The sequence below is a fragment of the Protopterus annectens genome, chromosome 11.part0 (assembly GCF_019279795.1).
Source record: "Protopterus annectens isolate FY-2018-M chromosome 11.part0, PAN1.0, whole genome shotgun sequence".
Taxonomy (NCBI): Eukaryota; Metazoa; Chordata; order Ceratodontiformes; family Protopteridae; genus Protopterus; species Protopterus annectens.
This window is the reverse complement of record NC_056745.1, coordinates 282692077-282712690: the sequence shown is the minus strand read 5'-3', so window position 1 is coordinate 282712690 and position 20614 is coordinate 282692077.

The following is a 20614-nucleotide window of genomic DNA, read 5'->3' as shown; positions in this document are numbered from 1 at the left end:
CTCTGCTCAATGCAAGAAGTCTCAGCAATAAAGTGCACAGCCTTGATTCTGTCCTACATTTAGAATGTATTCATATCTGTGTAATAACTGAAACTTAGTTTAAATGTTCAGAAAATACTCCTTACAAACCCAAGTTTTATACGTACTATGCCTTTAGACCAGATGGCAACTGTAATGGCACCACCATATTTGTTAGGGACCCTTTCATCTCTATACAGATTCTCTGAGAACCACAAACAAAACTCACATGAAAGAATATCAGCAATTAGTTTATAGCCTGTTACTGGACACCTTCATTGCCCCCAGACAATCATGTAATGTTCCTAAATGCACCTTTTGAACTTCCTATAATTAATAACTCCATTATTTTGGGACACTTTAAATACCCCTCAATAAACTGGAGCACCTGTACTTCAAATGTAGGACATATTCAAAAGTTCATAGGTTTAGTAAAAAAAAATCCCCAGACCAGATTGTTAATAACCAATACCACAGTCCAAGGAGGAAAATAGAAAACAACCACGCACTGCCAGATATCCCAATAAGTTCCAAAATTTCAAAAAAACCACAGAGTTTCTCCAAAGACTGTTCTTTAATAAAACACAGAATCCTCTTAGCGCCTCGGCATATAGCCTTTACAGAGTAAAAAACTAGTACACCTAAAAAATCACATATACAGATAAGTGGAATATATTACAGATTGTTAATAAACCTATTTGACTATATAATATTCATGACCTGGTCATTATGAATACAGTTTCTTCAAGCACTATTCTCCTGGTAACTCTTTCCCTGATTTACTTTTATCATAAACTTCTGATATTTACCTTTAAAATCTCTAAACCTGCTGATATCAGTATCTCAAAATTCAAGGAATTCAAATATACAAATCTCATAAAATACTATGATGATGGTTCAGAATTCACTTACATCAGTATTACCCCAAATGTTGCCATAGCAACTAGCTTTACACAAGTGTTCTATGCCTGCTTAAATAAATGTATAGAATTGGCAGTTCCAACCATATCTGAACATAGCAAGAAATTTAAAACCAAACCACCTGGTGGTCCACTAATAAAATAAACTCTATGATAAAAGTAAAAAAAAGAAAATAGCTTAAAAGTATATAACAGTAAAAAAAATATTAAATAAAGGATAACACCAGAAAAATGGCTAAAACCTTGAAAAAATGTTATTTAATGTACTAAGGCAACCCATGAACTTAGGTTAGTATCTGAAGCTAAGGACAATTACAAATTATACAACAACCCCCCCCATTAATATTCCAAAATGTGCACGCTGATTGGTCAGCATGCACATTGTAAATCAGACTTATACTAATGGAAAAAGGTCCAGTCGCCCGGACTTTTTCCATTAGTATGTCTTTTTTTTTTTTGTTGGACAGCAACGGAGAACGGAAGAGCTCGGTTGCTGTTATCTTGCTATGTTAAACTCATTTAACATAGCGAGATATCTTAAAAAAAGCAACAGAGATTTTCCTTTCTCCGTTGCTTTTTTTAAAGCTGTCTCGCTATGTTAAACTCGTTTAACATAGCGAGACAGTTTTAAAAAAATCAACGGAGAAAGGAAGATCTCAGTTTCTTTTTTTAAAGCTATCTCGCTATGTTAAATGAGTTTAACATAGCGAGACATGTTTTTAAAAGCAACGGAGATCTTCCTTTCTTCGTTGCCTCCACACACAGTTCTGATGTACTACATAAGCATACGCATGCGCAGTACATCAGAACTGCCACAGAATACTGGATAGCTGCGGAAGGGCAGCAAGGAGGCATTATACAATGCCATTATTTAAGAAAAGTACGTTTTTTTTTCTTAAGTAATGTCATTGTATAATAGCAATAACCCACTTCTGGGTGTGGGTAATGCTGGATTTACCCACGGTTGTCTTTGTTTGGCCACTCGGGCTTCGCCCTCGTGACCAAACCACACCAACGTGAGTAAATCCAGCATTACCCACACCCAGGCATGGGTTATTGCTTAATTATTTAATAAAAACAACAAAGAAGCAACAGACCCAAAAGATAAAACTTTATTAAACCATCTGGCTCCACAGCAAAGCCTTCAGATTTTGATTTCAGGTATATTTTGAGTCTGTTGCCTCTTTGTTGTTTTTATTATTAATTACAAATTATTTCTTTAACTTTGTTCATAAACTAAGCAATAACATCCAATATTGCGCTTAACTTATTCATAATGGCACTGCCTACTCAGATGTACTCTGACTCAGTAGATATTGCAGACATACTAACAAACACATTTAGTGCATATTTTACTCCATTGATGACTATCCAAAGCCAACTTATCCCCTGAAGGTCTCAAACTCCCCATCATCACTAAAGTACATGTGCTAAAGTTGCTCTCCAAGGCTAAAATATACAGTGTGGAAAACTTCCAAGTTACGGCTTCTACACTGGAACTCATAATATATTTTGTTGTTTAATAAACAGCATTAAACAAACCCTGGCACAGCCACTCCTTAAAATATTTATCCTGAGCTTAGCCACTGGTTTTATCCCTGAGGTTTGGTGTGCAACAGCAGTGATGCCACTCTGCAAGGGTGGTCTCACCACTGACCCCAGGAATTATAGGCCCATCAGCTTGATGAGTCTGATTTGCAAAGTCATGGTACATATTATAACTGACCTGATAAACTATGATATTAAAGGTCTCATCAGGGTAGACCCACAACAGTTTGAATTTGTCAAGTGTCAACATACTTTAACCTGGTTCTCACCCATGCTACCATAGGTAGTAAGTTTAATGCATTGCAAATAGATCTGTATGTTGTAAGATATTGAGCAAATTGGCTAAAAGACAGACTTCACAGGGTGCTTAGCAGGTGCCTTATGAGAGAGTATGAAGGTCACCAGTTGTGTTCCACAGTGCTCCCTTTTGTTTGGCATTTACTTTTCTGATCTCCAGATCATTAGCCAAGACAATTGCTGCAGATAACTGTAAATTGGAAAACATTGTCAAGTCACACTCTGACACAGAAATCTTGCAGAAAGAGCTCACACTTGCAATTCCCTCTTCTTTGATCATCATGTAATGACAGTAGTCAGAAAGTCCTACCGCAGCTGATTGCCAAGGGGATATCATCTAAACTGAAAGAGGTAATTGTCTCCTTATATTCAGCATTGATTAAGCTAGTTTTTGAAAGCAATGCCCTCTTTAGGAAGTACCTTCCTAGATATATCAAACAACTAAAAATACCCCAGAGGTACAGTATCTAACTAATAATATCATTGGCTTAGCTACCCTAAGCTGTCCCAGTATTCAGTATTTTGTAGGCTTCTGAGGAAAAATCTTTGCTTTGCCTTCCCAGCCAATACAGACCCAGAAGTCCTGGCTCTTTTCTATGTTCATAAATCAAATGAAATACTCCCACAAATACTAGAACCAGGTATCTTAATCTTCATCAGCAAATAAATAAAGCAAGATGGACAGATAGGTTCATCACATAGCACTTTTCCCACATCTGAAATAGACTCCTACTACACATTAGGCAGCATGACATGTTATCAAATGGGAACTGGATGATTGGAAGGGTATTCACAAATCCACACTTGGCTTAAATGGCCTGTCCCTCTTTAATTCAGGAAGTTCTGTCTTGAGGCGGGGTACTGTAAAAACATAATTGTCATGTATTTCCTATGAACCCATAATCCTATGACAATGAATTCTTGAAGAAGTTAGGGTGCTGTTTTACTACAGGGACACATCAAGATTTTCACTCCTTCCAAATTTATTTCTCACTCGTTTTGAGTTTGAGTGACTTGCTAGGCTATTTGTGAAGTCCCTTTGTAACAAGTCTTCAGGCTGTAGAGAAGATCTTGTCCTGCAGAGGTATTAACTGCTTTGTAAGAAGTGAAGGCTGAAGGTAGCATTATTTTAACTTGCTGTGTGCAAAGTCAGTGAGGAGTCAATAGTAAAAGAAAATCAGTGATGAGTGTGTCATCCTTTGGATGAGACATTAAGCCAATGCTCCATCTGCAGAAATTGCTGGTAGCTCATTTGGATGCAAAAGAGCCAATGGCACTTATCAAGAAGAGTAGGGGAGTTTCTCCATTGCCCTAGCAAAATTTCCCCTTAGTTAATTTGAATACCTCCTCGGGTCTCTCCTGAAAAGAGGCCATTGAGGCCATTTGCTTAGTAGGGCTGACCTGTTCAACAAAGTGTACATGTGTATGTATGTATATATATATATATATATATATATATATATATATATATATATATATATATATATATATATATATATATATATATATATGTATGTATCTATATATATATATATATATATATATATATATATATATATTTTTTTTTTTTTTGCTCATTTGCGCACACACACACACACACACACACACACACACACACACACACACACACACACACACACACACACACACACACACACACACACACACATATATGGAAAAAACTATTTTCCTGACCTGAATGTTCTTTATGCTGTGCTCTGGCAATTAATATGTTTTGCATGTATTTAATATAATGCATCCATAGCTACTGTTGTTATTAGTGCCTGATTTTAACTTTTATGAAGTGTTTGAATCAAAGCATTTCAATTAAAAAAATATGTTACTTGCACAATCCTTCTAGAATTCATGAAACAGGGGTATAATGAAGACAACACAGAGTCATTGGTACATATTGCTGATAAATGGCAGTGTAGGTAACATTTCAGATTCTCTATGTTAACTAATGCTATGGAGTTTTCACTTTATTAAATGCTTTAGGTTTCATGCCCCAGAATTCTGAAAGGCTTAGCATGATATGAAAGCCTTCACCTGAATGTTTTCCACATTGCACAAAACAGTTCCACTTCATGGACTGGTCTACTACTTCTTCCCTAGAAACGTCTACTGCTTCTGATTTGCATGGCTTAGTCACTCAGATTCAGGAAATTGTTCAACTGATTAAAATTTTGCTCTAGCAGAAAAACGTGACCACCATAAAACACAGTGGTCAACCATTCACTCCAACAGGGGTACTCACAGTGTGGGTTAGTTCAACAAAAGTGTGGGGATGAGGGTGTGTTATTGTATGTATGTGCATAGATGTGTCTATAGGGGCATGAATGCGGCACTATTAGAAAAATGTGTGTGTGTATGTATATACATATATATATATATAGAGAGAGAGAGAGAGACTACAAGAAAAACCTAGCCAAGCTAGAGTTTTCAATGTGTGATACCTTAAACCTACTGTAACAGAGGCCCATGGGATATATGTGAATGACCCCTTAAGTACATCAAGTGCTTTAGCTATATGTCTTCTGAATGTACATGACTTTTTCATTTTTGAGTCTTTAAGGATTCATTCAGGCCAATAAAGCCAAACCTCACTAGCTGTGAACATGCATGCTTTGCCTTCTTATGAACTTGTCAGCACAGCATAAGTGGACCATTTGGCAGGGTCTTTAAATCCAGCTAATGTCCATAACCATTAAGGTGTCTGCAAAATATCCCAACTAACATCCAAATCAAAGAGTAAAAAGGTCACACAGACAAACTAGCTAGTAAAAACTCCAAAAAAAAAAAAAAATAGCCAAGCTAGAGTTTTAACTGCTTGATACCTTAAGCCTCCTGTAATACAGGCCTATGGGATATATGCGAATGAACCCTTAAGGACATCAAGTGTTTTGGCTGTATGGCTTCTGAATATCAATTATTTTTTCCTTTTTTTTCCTTTTTAAGTCTTTACAGATTCATTCAAGCCAGTAAAGCAGACCCCACTAGCTGTGGACATGCATGTTTCTGCCTTATTATGACAAGCTTCTGCTGTGCTGATGAGTGCACAGAAAGATTTCTAAAGGATTTTGGGCCTCATTGGGCTGTAGCTGAAAATTATAATGGGTCTTCTTATTTGGTGAAGCAATACAACATGATTTCAGACTGAACTGGAAGTAGAAAAAGCAGGGCCTATTTCAGACATATGGGCCTAGAGCTGTAGCTCCATCAGCCCTCTTATTAATCCAGCCCTGCTAAGGAGGTACCTTTGTTAAAGTGAAGCATGGGCTGCTAGGGAAAACACTAGCATGGTCAAGTCTGACAGAGCTGGCATTCAATTTAGAGACATAGTAGAAAGCCAGTAATGAGATCTTTCTCTTTGTGCTCATACATGTGTCTGTATCACATTTTCTCACCATTATGCTAATTGACCAACCTGCAGTGAGCAATTAGTGGAAGTGGTGAGCATTTTATTAAATTCTATGGATGAACTTTTTATTGATCACATGACACCATTACAAGTCTTGTGCTATGGCCTACAGTCCTCTACATAATGACAGGAATGACCAAGTTATTTTGTTGCTTTAAGAGATGAGAAATAAGATTAATTTATAATGAATGACTGAGCAGATCTTTATAAAAAATTATAGAATACATAATTAAACAACATTTAATTGCAATATCTTAAGAGTGGACAGAAAAATCATCACTCTCAGTATTATGTGAAGGAATTTAAAACCTTATTTCTGTGAAGCTACCCACGTGAAATAAATCTATGTTTCATAATTTTAATTAAGAATGCCTGCTAGCAGGTTTGAGTAATGTCTAAATGGAAATCCTAAGCAATTCTTCCTAATATAATTACTAGGTTTTATGAGATTTTTGAAACTGTAGCTAGACGTACTATTTAATTTGTAGTGAGAAAGAATGAATATTGCAGAAGGGATACATTGTGGTAACATGACCTTAACACTAACTGTGGTAAGTTTTTTGTAAACAGGGCATGTTCTTTTTAAAATATTTGCTGAAAATACATAATTTACATTGTAAACAATGTATGCAAAAGCATGTTACTGGCAAACATCAGAAATTGAAATAAAATCTCTGTTACTGGCAAGTCACTCCCATAGAGCAGGGCTGAAATATGAGTTATCTGAATCTTTAATGCAAATTGAGCCTTTGTTGGAAACAAAACTGAGAACACCGTTTCATTTTCAAAAGCTTTATTAGTTGACAGAGAGCCCATATACATGTGGATAACAACTCATATACTCCACACATTTCAAGTCACCTGCATTACCTTACATTTAGTTTTAGTGTAGCTGAAAAGTAAAATTATGCTACCCATTTCCTTTTTTGTGTTTCCTCTTTCAAGAAAATTACCAAAATCAAAATATCATAAAAATAGCAATTGAACAAGTAGCTAGGAAATTTGAATGATTGTTAATGAGAAAACTGCTTCCATAAAGTCAAGTTATTTAGTGTGGATATTTTAATTGCTTTATAAAAATTCAAGCACAATAAAATAAGGATGCAAAACTTTGCTATGTCAACTGCTCTGTACTGGTTGTACAGCTAAACGTCTGGAAATGCTTAATTTAAAAAATGCGGTTATTCTCCAGCCAAGACTAAGAATATTTTAATAATTTCACACCTCCTGGAAAATCTCTTCTACTGCAATACTTTTTAAAAATGTTTGCTCTTCTGTAATGTACTTTTATTTCAGTGAATCTTCAAGGACTAAAGTGCAAAGCATAATTTAGAAGACATATTTTATTGAAATATAACTCTCATCACTGAGCACCTCGGAAGGATGAAATATTAAAGCTTGTTGATCTTCTTTCTTCCCGTGTTTCATGTGGCTGCAGACATTAGGTCAGTGGTCATAAACATGGTTTGTTCGTAAATGGTACGACCATACTCCCTAGGGGAGCAGTGTATGCAATTTTCCCTGAGGGTATTTACCTTCAGACTTGTATAGCAAAATAAATCAGTGTGGTTTGGAAAAGTCCCTCACATGTAACATCCATGGGGATTGGCTCCTGCAAAAAAATTATCTTATTTTAAGTTTTAACAGGTTGTTGCTTCCTAATTGACAGCCTTAAGTTCACCAGCACATGAAACATAGGTATATAATTGGTGAACTGTAGAAACAATATTTTACTTAAATGAGAATTTGTTGAAATTACTTTTAACTTTTTTGACCTCTTATGAATCAGAAAAAAAAGCTGAGTCACTCGTATTTTTTTTCTTCAGGCAATCTTTTTACCTCATTTGTCTGAGTGCTGGACATTTTTTGTTTCTACGTTGGATTTCTTTTTGGCTGTTGCATCTTGCTGTACAAATGGACCTTGTGCTGTTCTAATTCATTTTGTGTATTGCCATTGGCTCTTGCCTGTCGGGTGTTCTATCTGCTAGTTTTTGTATGTATTGATTTATTAAATCATTTTACCTCACTTGTCTGAGTGCTGATCATTTTTTATTTCTACACTAGAATTCTTTTTGGCCATTGAACCTTGCTGTACAAGCGGACCTTGTGCTGTTCTAGTTCATTTTGTGTTCCGCTTTTGACCCTTGCCTGTGAGGTGTTGTATCTGCTAGTTTTTGTATGTATTGATTTATTAAATCTTTTCACCTTACTTGTCTGAGTGCTGGCCATTTTTTGCTTCTATGTTGGATTTCTCTTTTCCCGTTGTACCTCGCCATATGAGTGACCTTGTGCTGTTCTACTTCGTTTTGTGTTCTGCTGTTGGCCCTTGCCTGTGAGGTGTTGTATAGGCTAGTTTTTGAATATATTGATTTATTAAATCTTTTGACCTCACTTGTCTGAGTGCTGGCTATTTTTTCTTTCTATGTTGGATATTTTTTTTTGGCCATTGCACCTTGCCGTACAAGCGGACCTTGTGTTGTTCTAGTTCATTTTGTGTTCCGTTGTTGGCCCTTGCCTGTGGGGTGTTGAATCTGCTAGTTTTTGTATGTATTGATTTTTTTAAATCTTTTCACCTCATTTGTCTGAGTGCTGTCCATTTTTTGTTTCTACATCAAAAAACTAATAAGCCTTCTACTAAGGTTGCCAACTTGCCAGAGTTTTGGGGATCATTTTGTAATACTCTTGTTGACTGCTAAAATATGTAACATATTCATTTTATTAGTCTGTTGGGATCTGACTACAGCTTTATGTGTTTTAACTCAGCCATCTGACCTTTCATTATTTATCAGCAGTGACAGTCCAGTTATAAAATTTTACGGTTTGTACTTTTAAGGTTACTCCAGCCTCACAAGTAGTTCATTTTAAAGCTTTTTGTAGTCAGCGTAATCTACCTCCTCCATATCTATATAAGTTTTCAATGCTTCTCCCATTAGCTAGGAAGAAAGAATTTTAGCCTGTGCTGACACGTTCCTGTTCTCATGTAAGGCATACTTTTTAAAAGTTATTAAGTATGATTCAATGTCTTCATTTTTCCTTTCTGGCAGGGGGGGAGGGCACAATCGCATTTGCCAGCCCTACTAATTGCTGTTGTTGCAACCGAGGAAGCTTTTTAAATACTTTCTATCTCAGGATTCACTAAGGCTTTCGATGATTCCTTCATGGTTGTTGAAGAAACAACTTAACTGGAAATCAGTAAGCAGCCACTGGAGTACAAATTTCACAGTAAATGTTAGGTCAGTCTGTACACTCGGCAGCAGAGCAATGCTGAGCTTATTTTGATAAGTCCCTGGCCAAACTGCCTGTATTCCCCAGAAGTGTCAATTCCTAATAACACAGTGCAAGCAGACATAAAAAATAAACACGCAATTATTTGTAGGATAACATAAAAACACAGCTCATTATTTCACTATCTGCAGTAGCATTTATTCAAGGTTGCAGTTCATAGGGGTAAAGCTACATCTTTACTTCACAAGTTCAGTCCCACAACAGACTGGCCCCTCACAGCAACCAGGATATAAAATAAATATCACAGATGCAGGCCTTGGCTTGGCCTTTTTTCCAGCTCCACAGAAAGTCTTCAGCTGATCTTTTTTCAGGCCACATCCACAACAAGATCTGGCTGGGCCTTTCAATGCCAGGAGTCAGGAATCTTCAGGAAGTGCCCCTGTTCAACCTCACAATGCTCCTCCCAGTTTAAAGAAAAACCTCCTCCCTGCTTTCTGCCATCCAGGCTAAAACTTTTTTATGCACCACTAAATAGGCTGAAGACTTCTCTGTCTATGTGAGAGTAGTTGCCCTCAAATTTGATCAGGGACTATGGGATAAATGCAGTGTTTTTTTCTGTATTGTCCAGGTGTTATGCAGTAGAAGAAAGCTACTTTCATAAAATGAAGAATCGGGTGTTGAACTAATATGCAAAGATAGATCAAAATGAGTAAACAGTTCATTTGGCACAATCCTTCTAATTTCAATGAATGTGTATTTGGAATCTTCAGTCTATTTCCATACCATCCCATTCCTGTGTAATGCATTTTAATGAATACAATGTAACAAGGTTTGCTAAAGACTTGTACTAATAATTTATCATTTCTAAGTATGATTTAATTAGTGACAAATTCTTAGGTATGGGTGCCTTCAGCACAATCTCTGTCTCTGGTTCATGGAGTTTTTGTTTCATATTCAAAGAAAGTCTATTCCATAAAAAAGTGATTCTTGAGAATATACATCTATCTTACCAACATATCCTATTTATGTTTTGGTTGGTTACATTTTAATCTCTTGAGAGGGTGTGTATGGTATTATTAGTTTTGTTTTGGTTGAAGTTACATGTAATCTCTTGAGAGGGTGTGTATGGTATTATTAGTTTTGTTTTGGTTGAAGTTACATTTTAATCTCTTGAGAAGGTGTGTATGTTATTATTAGTTTTGTTTTGGTTGAAGTTACATTTTAATCTCTTGAGAGGGTGTGTATGGTATTATTAGTTTTGTTTTGGTTGAAGTTACATTTTAATCTCTTGAGAGGGTGTGTATGGTATTATTAGTTTTGTTTTGGTTGAAGTTACATTTTAATCTCTTGAGAGGGTGTGTATGGTATTATTAGTTTTGTTTTGGTTGAAGTTACATTTTAATCTCTTGAGAGGGTGTGTATGGTATTATTAGTTATGTTTTGGTTGAAGTTACATTTTAATCTCTTGAGAGGGTGTGTATGGTATTATTAGTTTTGTTTTGGTTGAAGTTACATTTTAATCTCTTGAGAGGGTGTGTATGGTATTATTAGTTTTGCAGATGTGCAGGAGGTTATATAGGACTAGATCCTTCAAATTTCTATAGGCTAAACAGAGGTCACCTCTCACAATTTGTAGTAATCAGAAGAGAGAGAGAAAGAGACAGTGCTTTAAGGTGGTCTGGATAGCTCAAAGAAAGCATGCCCTTCATTATCTTAGTGAGGAAATGCTGCATTTTCTCGAGATGGGTCGTATGCATAGACAAGTACATACCAAACTGTCCATTATACTCTATTATGAGCCTGATGAAGGAAGAGTAGAGACAGATGATAATTTCCTTATATTTATAGGTTCATAGGTTCATAGGTTGGTACTAGGCTATCGGCCCTAGGGCCTATACAAGCCTAGCCATAACAATTCCCTGGATATTTCTTCCTACAATAATTACTTCCCTGGACCCCTGTCTACCAGGGTGACTGACGTGATCCCCGGGGTGAATTTCCTATCTCCCATTCAATCGTCAAGGTTCCTTTTGAAGAGGGCCAAGGAGGCACTCTGCTTGACATGTATGGGCAGTCTATTCCAGAGTATGGGGAGTCTCTGGGTCAGGAACCTATCCCTCCAGCAAGTTTTGTTCATTGCGATGACAAGGTTTAGATCCCTGGAGCATGTGGCTCTGAGGGATTGGGATTTCTTGAAGTGGAGCATGTCCAACAGCTCAGGGTTTGGCATGGCCTTGTATGTTAAGCAGAGATCGCCTCTGAGTAGACGATATGCCACAGAGTATAGCTGGAGTTTTTTTAGACGGTCAGCATAGGGCATCTACTTTAGGCCTGTGATTCTTTTAGTGAGGTATTTCTGTGGCCTTTCCAGCTGTTGCAGATGTCTTGTGAGGTATATACCAAACAGGGCATTGTACTCTATGATGGGTGTAATGAGGGATGTGTACAGTGGGGCAATGACCTCATTTTGTCTGGATGAAAAGCCCTTAGTGATGAGGTGTGCCACATAGAAGGATTTCCTGACTGTTGTGGTGATGTGGTTATCAAAGGTGACACCACTGTCCACCTGTGTCCCTAAGTCTAAGTATTTAGAAGAAATATCCCCTGGTGATTGGTCTGGTTGGTGATAGGATTTTCTAACAGTGGCTGCATGGTGATCAAAGGATAGTTCATTGTCAATGAAAGTGCCCCTGTCCCTAATGACTGAACCAACTTTCAAAGGGTGTCACCTGTGTGGTAGGTGCAGGGGTGCCAAGTTTTTCCCAAAAGAACATAATGCTGCATTTCTAGGCATTTCGTTTTTAGGCCATGGTCCAGGCACAACTTAATGGTGTGTGTTAATCCCTCCTGAAGAATTTGGAAGTTAGATATTGTGTGAATGACAGCTTCAAGTTTGTAGTCATTTGCAAACTTGGTCAGCCCCAGGCCCCTTATGTCACTCTTGACATCAGATAAATAAATATAAAAAAAGTGGTCCTAAGAATGACTCATGTGGGACACCACTGGTAAATACTATTTCCAATGAGAGGGTGCCCCCCACACTAATAGATTGAGTTCTGTCCATTACTCAGGCTACTACCCATTGGGTAACATAGTGGTTTACATATATATTGATAATATTATCAATAATGACTGACTGTGGGATGGTATCAAAGGCTTTGGCCAGGTACAGGTAAGCAGTGTGAACTGATTTGCCTAATTCTAATGCATCAGTGACATGTTTAAAGAAGCTCACCAGGGTCATGAGACAGGCTCTGCCTTTCACAAACCCAGACTGGCTTGGATCCAGAGCTTGTAGCCTGCCTATGTCTTTGCTAATAAATTCCATAATAATGCATTCCACTGCTTTGCAGATAATACTGGTGTGCTTACAGGTCTATAGTTTCTGTAGATGCAATTTCAGACACACTACACTTTGCACTAAAACACCTTGAAGGGAGGAACAACTATGTAAGGCTGCTGCACATCAACTTCAGTTCTGCATTTGCACTGTGATACCGATGCAACTGGTGGATAACCTCATGAAACTCGGGATAAACAAGCACCTATGTAACTGGACTCTTGACTTTCTGATTGGTAGTCCCCAATAGACATCCACTGGAAGCAACACCTCTCAACGCATAGTCCTGAATACTGGTGTTCCCCAAGGTTGTGTGCTCAGTCCCTTGGCATTCACCATCCTCACCCATGACCATACTGCAAAACATAACTCAAAGCATATTATAAAATTTGCTCATGATACCACAGTCATGGGTCTCATTAGTGGGGGGATGAACACAACTACAGGAATTAGGTGCACACTTTGATTGCCTGGTGTGGCAGGAACAATATGGACCTGAATGTTAATTTTGATTTTGATGGACTATGTTTGTAATCTGAAGAGACTGCTCTTTCTTAAAAAAGGCACTACTCTATAATAAAACTACCCTCTACAACCTCTGCAAACTCAACCAATTAAGTCCCTCACTATAGACCCTCCCAAATCAAAATGCACTGTACTGACCACTCCTTCTCCATTCTTGCACCCAAACTCTGGCAATCCTCCCATGCAAAACAAGTTTCCTCTTTCCCTACACCTCCATCAAAACTCTGTCTGCAAGCATTTTTTCACTGGACACATCACTTAACTCCTGCCTCAACTACATCACTTTTAATTCAACACTCTGCTCTCAGCTGCTGCTTACCTCCCACATTTACTATTAAAATGAATCCACATTTATTTTCCTACTCTGTTAATATTATTTACTCAAAGTCTGCAGGACTCTGTACCTTCTCCGACTACTCATATGCAATTCCATGTAGGCAATGGCTAGAGGTCAACAGAGAACTCTGTTTCTTGGGCATGAGAGATGATGACCTTGATAATTATGCCAGCTGTGCTAGCTGTGCATGCTAGTCTCAGATTATAGCAGTAATTAAATAAAAACAAGTTCAGAGTGAATTACACTCTAGCTTTAGCAACAAAGCACAAATATCCATATTTATGGCATGTAGACTATGTCAGATACCCAAACATATGGCTGAGTAATACCTCTGGCCAATCTTTTGTTAGAACATATGGAGATTTAAGGAAAAAGTTAGGATTTCCATAGGTAAAAAGATGGTGGGTTATAAATGGGTGAAATGGCCCAGAAAGTGCATTTTTTTGCCATTGTTTTGTATGTCTTCTAAACATTTCCAGTAGACAATCACAGAGATTTTTAAAGGTGTACACAAATATAATAAAAAGAGTTTGTGTGGGATTGTGGCTGACCTAGGTATAATGAGATAAAATTATTCTTGAAAAAGAGATGGGAGGCTTGAATGCCCCAATTAATCATGGAGACTTATTTTAATGGTATTCAACTAAAATTATTATCTCTGATTTCTGTGAATAATATGATTGTCAATGGAAAAAGCTGCTTAAGTTAAGAATAGTAAATTCAAATCAGTTTGAGATGTCCTATGACTACAGAACAGAGGAGATTAAGCCATGGATAACTTTTTATGCTTGGGGTCCTGGAAAAGATGGGGTTGTGTAATTTGAAAAGTAGGTAGACAAAACTGATATACTGAAATCAAATGAAAGTATATAGTAACTGGAGTACTTGGGAACAGGTGAAAGGAAAGTAGGGGCTTCCTAATTTCTTGAAGTATTGAGCAAGAAGGGCTGCTTAGTACTGCACGTAATACAAGATTGGTACAATTGTGGGAAGCGATTCCATCTGAAATTGTCTCTTTAATATTGAAGGCTAGATATGATAGCCCTTTCTGATGCCTCAACATTGTTAGTATCCCTTTTTTGTGTCTCACAATATAATAAGACATCAGCCACTAACCTTTGTAAAGGAATTGATGAAAATTCTTTCTTAAGGGAAAATTAGGCAAAAGAAAAATGAGTCAAAATATAGAATAGACCAATTAAATATACACACTAATAACTGATTGTGCAAGGAAGAATTAAAACCCATATTGTAAACAGGGAGTTGACAATAGAATGACTCTGACTACATCTAAATAGCCTTCTACCACTCGACACCATAAAAACTCCATTGCCAATCATGAGCGGACAGGTGATCCGCTGTGGCGACCCTAACCGGGAAAAGCCGAAAGAAGAAGAAGAAGATTGTAGACTAATTTTTACTGTCACTAAAATATTCTGTATCTGCAGATGACACATAAGCAGGTTGTCTTATTGTACTGTTTTGGAGAAATAAAATATATTTTTTCTTCTCTACAGCTTCTGTAAAAATGTTTTTTACTACTTATGGGGTTTGTCTGTAGTTAATCAAGTCCATATTCCAGAATAAGGAAGAAGATACAGGAATCCTAATTCAGCTTTCTCTGCAAAATAAAGGTTTCCACATCCAAACAACATTCTTAAACAGAAAGAAAAGAGAGTACAGTTAACTTACAGTAACAGTAGATGTTCTAAAAGATCACGGTTGCAGTAGCCTTAGGTATATGGGTTGTAGCCTGTCTAGGATATAACAGCTGATCAGCTTCCAAAGCTTAAGGGCATCTTCTATGTGCCCAGACTGTTGACAGCTTGAAAAGAGATGGAGAAAATCAGCTGTCCGGGTGCCAAGTCCTTCAGAGTTTTCATGCCAACTGAAAGAGGGAGGCTAGAACTCTGAAAGTAGTTAATGCTAGGTAAATAAAAATCAATGTACACATCCTGGCAAACAAAATGCACAAAAAAGGGAGATGGAAGGAGAGAGGGGCTACTGCAGCATTAAGTTTACTTACACAACTGCACTGTGTTCATCATTGCATCACAGCTGCAGTAGCCTTAGCTATATGGGTAGAATACCTTATCTTTTAATGTTTGGGAGGAAGAAGGATGAAGCTCCAAGAATCCCTGGACAATGGTCCTAGCAAAGCCTGTTCTGGTCCTGGAAAGGCATATAGTTTGTAGTACTTCGCAAAAGTATGTCCAGAGGACTAAGTAATTGCCTCTAGAATATTTCTAGAGTGAACCCCTTTCCAAAAAACAATGAGGAAGCCAGGGCTCTAGCAGAATGTGCCTTGACCCTGCCTGGAATTGGCTTGTTATAGTGGAAATAACAAAAGGAAATAGCATGGGACAACCATTTGGAAATTGTTTGCTTTGACATTAGCTGTCCTTTTTTACTTACATTCATAAGAAATAAATAACTGATCAGAATTTCTGAAAGTTTTAGTTCTCTCAAGATAGTAACTGAGTTGTCCGTGAATATCCAGAGTATGAACAATCTCTTCTCTGTCATTTTAGGTTCTGGAAAAAAAGATAGAGATGGATAGCTTAGCTCATAGTAAACTTAGATACCACTTTAGGCATAAATGGATGATTAGTTCTCAAAGAAACCCTGTCTTTGTGGAAAGTGTCATAAGGTTGTCCCACTATGTGAGCTTGCTACGCCAAAACCCTTCTTAAAGAAGTCATTGCAATCAACAACTCTTTTTTTCCATGTCAAGAACTTCAAATCAGTCTGATCAACTGGTTCAAATGAAACAGAAGTTAATTTTTCCAAAACAAAATTAAGATGCCAAGGAACAGCCATCTGTTTTCTAGGTGAATGAGTATGCAAAACCTCTTTAAAAAACATGTTGACATTGCAATGCATTGAAAGAGGGGAATCCATGGTCAGACATGTTGAAACACCTTAGTCATGGGAAATTTCAACTATCCTTCTATTGACTGGGTGACATACATGAACACAAACATGCTCACCCAGGGTTCCTGGACTTTGTCAATACAAATGCTCAGGAAGGAACAAGTAGTCTGTACCTCCACAAGGGGCTCAAGTGTCCTAGACATAATACTCACCAACATGGGGGGGTCACTGCACTCTCCCTGTATGATGCCCTCCCTGATAAGGTCGGACCATAAATCAATCTCATTCGAAGTAACTATTGAACTTGTCACTACCACAGGAGCAAAAAAACTAAAAAAGTTTTCCAAAGCAAACTACTGCCTTACTAAGTAATGGTATAAAAAGTGTTATACCCCCTGTAATCACAGACAACAGTGAATCCTATCAAAAAGTGTACACAAATGCCCTGTATATTCACTTAAACAACTGTAGTATAGACTCATCTGTGCTTGACCGGATTAAAACCAGATCCTTCCGAAAAACAAGCCACCCTGGTGGACCTCAGGTATATATAAGCATGGCCAGCTTTAGGCATAGGCAAACTAGGCAACTGCCTAGGGCACTGTACAGGCCGGCCATGTAAAGGACGCAATTTGCAGGTATTTATTCATTTTGATTTACTTTTTTCATTATGTGGGCAGCGGAACAATAGGGCAAGGAGGAGGGGCGAGCACCCTCCCACTTTTGTGCCTGCAGCCTCCAGGCTGGCCAGGAGGCTTCAACAATTAAATAACGAGTCTTCTTCTTTAAGGAGGAACATGCGTGCTTCTCATACATGCACGCCAATGTAGATGTAAAGATGTTCTGCAGTCGCGCGGAAGTTAAACTAGTAGTTCAGTTAAGAGAGGGGTTAATTGTATGTGTGCACATGTGGCCATTCATTTTAAAAAGAAGGTAAGTGTATGTGTGTCTGTGTCATTTAAACCAGGCTTCTGTATGTGAGGGAAAGTATATCTGTATGTATGGAATTTAAATTAATTTGTTCTATTTGTATGAGAGATAAAGCGTGTGTTACTGTTTGAGAGAGTAGGTGTGTGTATATGAGAGAAAAGGTGCATGTCTGTGTGTTGTATGAGAGAGTAGGAGTGTGTGGAATTTAAACTAGGTGTTAGTTGTTGTATGAAAGAGACGATATGTGTGTGTGCTTCACGAGAGAGTAGGTATGTATGTGTATTGCTATGTGAGAGTAGCTGTGTGTATGCTTTAGAGCTCAAGTTTGTTTTACTCCTCTAGTCTTCATGCTGGTTTATTAAAAGTTGTAAAGAGAGTGAGAGAGAGAGAGAGAGAGAGAGAGAGAGAGAGATAGCTATATATATATTTATTTGTGTGTGTATATGTATGCATATATATATATATATATATATATATATTTTTTTTTTTTTAATGCGTTTTTTGTGTGTGTGTGTGTGTGTGTGTGTGTGTGTGTGTGTGTGTGGGGGGGGGTTGTCTTTTATTTTATTTTTTGGTTGTGATGGAAAAGAGGTCAAGTTCAGCCATGTGGAATTAAGTAAACTGCGTGTAAATGAACCTGTGCTATGCTGTAAGTCTGCTGTTTCATCTTTGCAGAACTAGCATCTTGATGGAATGGCTGAAAAAGGATGATACATGTATTGATGTTAGGTGTTATGTGGGCATTAGGACTGATAATACATTGAATATATAAAACGTTTGGAAAAAAAAACAATAAATACGAACATCCTATGATATCTGTGACAGTCCATAGTTAAATGCTGTGTGGCAAAATCCCCATATGAACAGTTAGATGAGATGTGTAATCATTTGTAATTAAGAAAAAAGTCAAATCTTTATAAGGGCTTGAATCGGGTTTTGCTACTGAATCTGCTGTTTGAACTTTCTGCTCGATATGCATTTTCTCTTGATCAAAGTATGAGCTGGGATTAGCTCTACAGCTGAGATTGTTAGCCAACAGATAAGCTATGCAAATCTGAAAGTTAAATATAGTTTTTCAAAGGATGTCTTTTGTAGACCTAAAATGTTGTCAGCTGTTAGGTCAAAATAAGTTATTTTTGAAAATGTTGAAAGGATTGAGGAATCTTGAAATCCAGAACTCAAAGAAAAGTTTGGGTTCTTGGTAGCAGTTGTCCTTCATACTCAGCCTTATTAAGGCACTTCCTGACAATATTAATGAGTTTAGCACTAGACTGGGGAGATGGAACAAGTGCAGTCTTGAAGAAATTTAGAAGAATAACAGCCTTGGGCTATTTTCCTATTTATGACAGAGTATCTTTTTACAAGGATAAGTGCTCAGAATGAGTCTGCCGTAGAGTAACTGTCTTGTCTTAGAAAGTTTTTTTTTTCTTTAGACCCTCTCCTTTCTGGCATAGGATTTAATCATGTTGATCAAACAGACTCTGGGATTTTTATTGTACCAGATAAATACATTGTTTAAGGAATTAATTCTAATAAAGTGAGTGTGAGCTACATGACAAAAAATGGTTTAAGTTGAACATTCCTGGAAATGTGTTATTTTAACTCTTGAGAACCTGGCTTAAATGTTACATTTCATTTGGTCCTGTTTTTCTAAATTGTGAGCAGTTCCATCAAGATCATATCTAAGCAGGTATTAAGTATAGCCGTGGTGTCTGTAGTGTATGAGATGCCTAGTGACTATGAACTTGTTGGTCATTTCCTATTGCAATATTACCAACTTACCAATTTTTTAATGTAATATAGGCAATTCTTCAAGGGAAGCAGGCACTGAATTTGTAGATAAAACATTGATATGTGAAATTGTTTTGCCAGTAGCAACCTCTTCATTAGTTACAGATTTCTTTAATGTGGAATTCAGATAATTTTACTTCTGCAGAGATTGTGCGTATGGAGTAATATTGGTGGATTGTAGTGGCAGAAGTCTTGAGTGGCCTTTTATGGTTGAAATTTTCTGAAATGGGTAGTTATTGGTTCAATACATTTTGTTTCATTGTTTATTAAAAGAATGTTTAAAACTACAAATTTAAAACACTTTCTAACAAGTGGTGCTGTATTATACAAGGAATATAATTCAATGCAATCAGGAAGGTGAATCAAAGAATAAATACATGTATGCATGGCCCTAAAAATGTGTGTAAGGAGTTTTAAAAACAGCCCAAAGATAAACTTAATTCTTCACTGGCCAAATGCATTTTCTATGAATGTGGGTTTTCATGCTGTTTCAATGAATGTGAGTTTTTCCATTTCAATGAATGTGAGTTTCAAGGACAGAGAAGTTTACTGCTTATGCTAAGTCTGTTTTCATTGCGAGACTGTATTGGTTAGTAAATGGCTACCTGTGTTTGTGCTATTTTATTTCAATATCTGTAATCACTGTAGAAGCAAATCAGAGAACAGCATGCATGGTAACTGGTGAGAAATAACTAAATAATGGAACAATGGAATAACTGAGGAGGGGGCTGCTGCTGGGGAGAAGGGGTTGCTGCAGGAGAGGCTGCTCTGGGGGGCAGTCTATTACCCTGCTTAGGGCCCTATTTGACCATGATCCGGCTCTTGTATTTAAAGTAGAAAATACTATGCAGAGGTAGTTGCAGTTAAAGATATCTTGTAATGTAGTTATTCTTCCTATGCATTTAAATAATTTAAGGAGATGACTGGAGTGACTTTCTTGGAGTGACTCTGTGGGTGTGGCTCAAATAGGGGTGTTTTATGACTATGGTGTGGGTGGGGCTTAAGGGGTTCCAGAGCAGTACTTCGCCTAGGGCACCATTTCGGCTAAGGCTGGCCCTGTATATAAAAACAAGAGAGACTCACCAGAGGAAGAATTCCCTCCATTACTTTAACAAGCAAATAAGAAATCTTGTAAAGTCCTCTAAAGCTAATTACAAAGGTAAAATAGCATCCCTAGCTAAGGATAATCATAAGGCATTCTTTAAGTACGAGATCTAAAAGGGAATGCCCAGCTATGTGCCGAACTGGTAGTGGATCGTACCACTCATACTATACTGAAGGAAGTTGCCAACCTGCTAGCTGACAAATTTGGTGAAAACTTCACCCCCCCCTGCCCCCACCATCCATACCCCCAAAGCATTCCTGACACCAGTCCTCTACCTAGTATC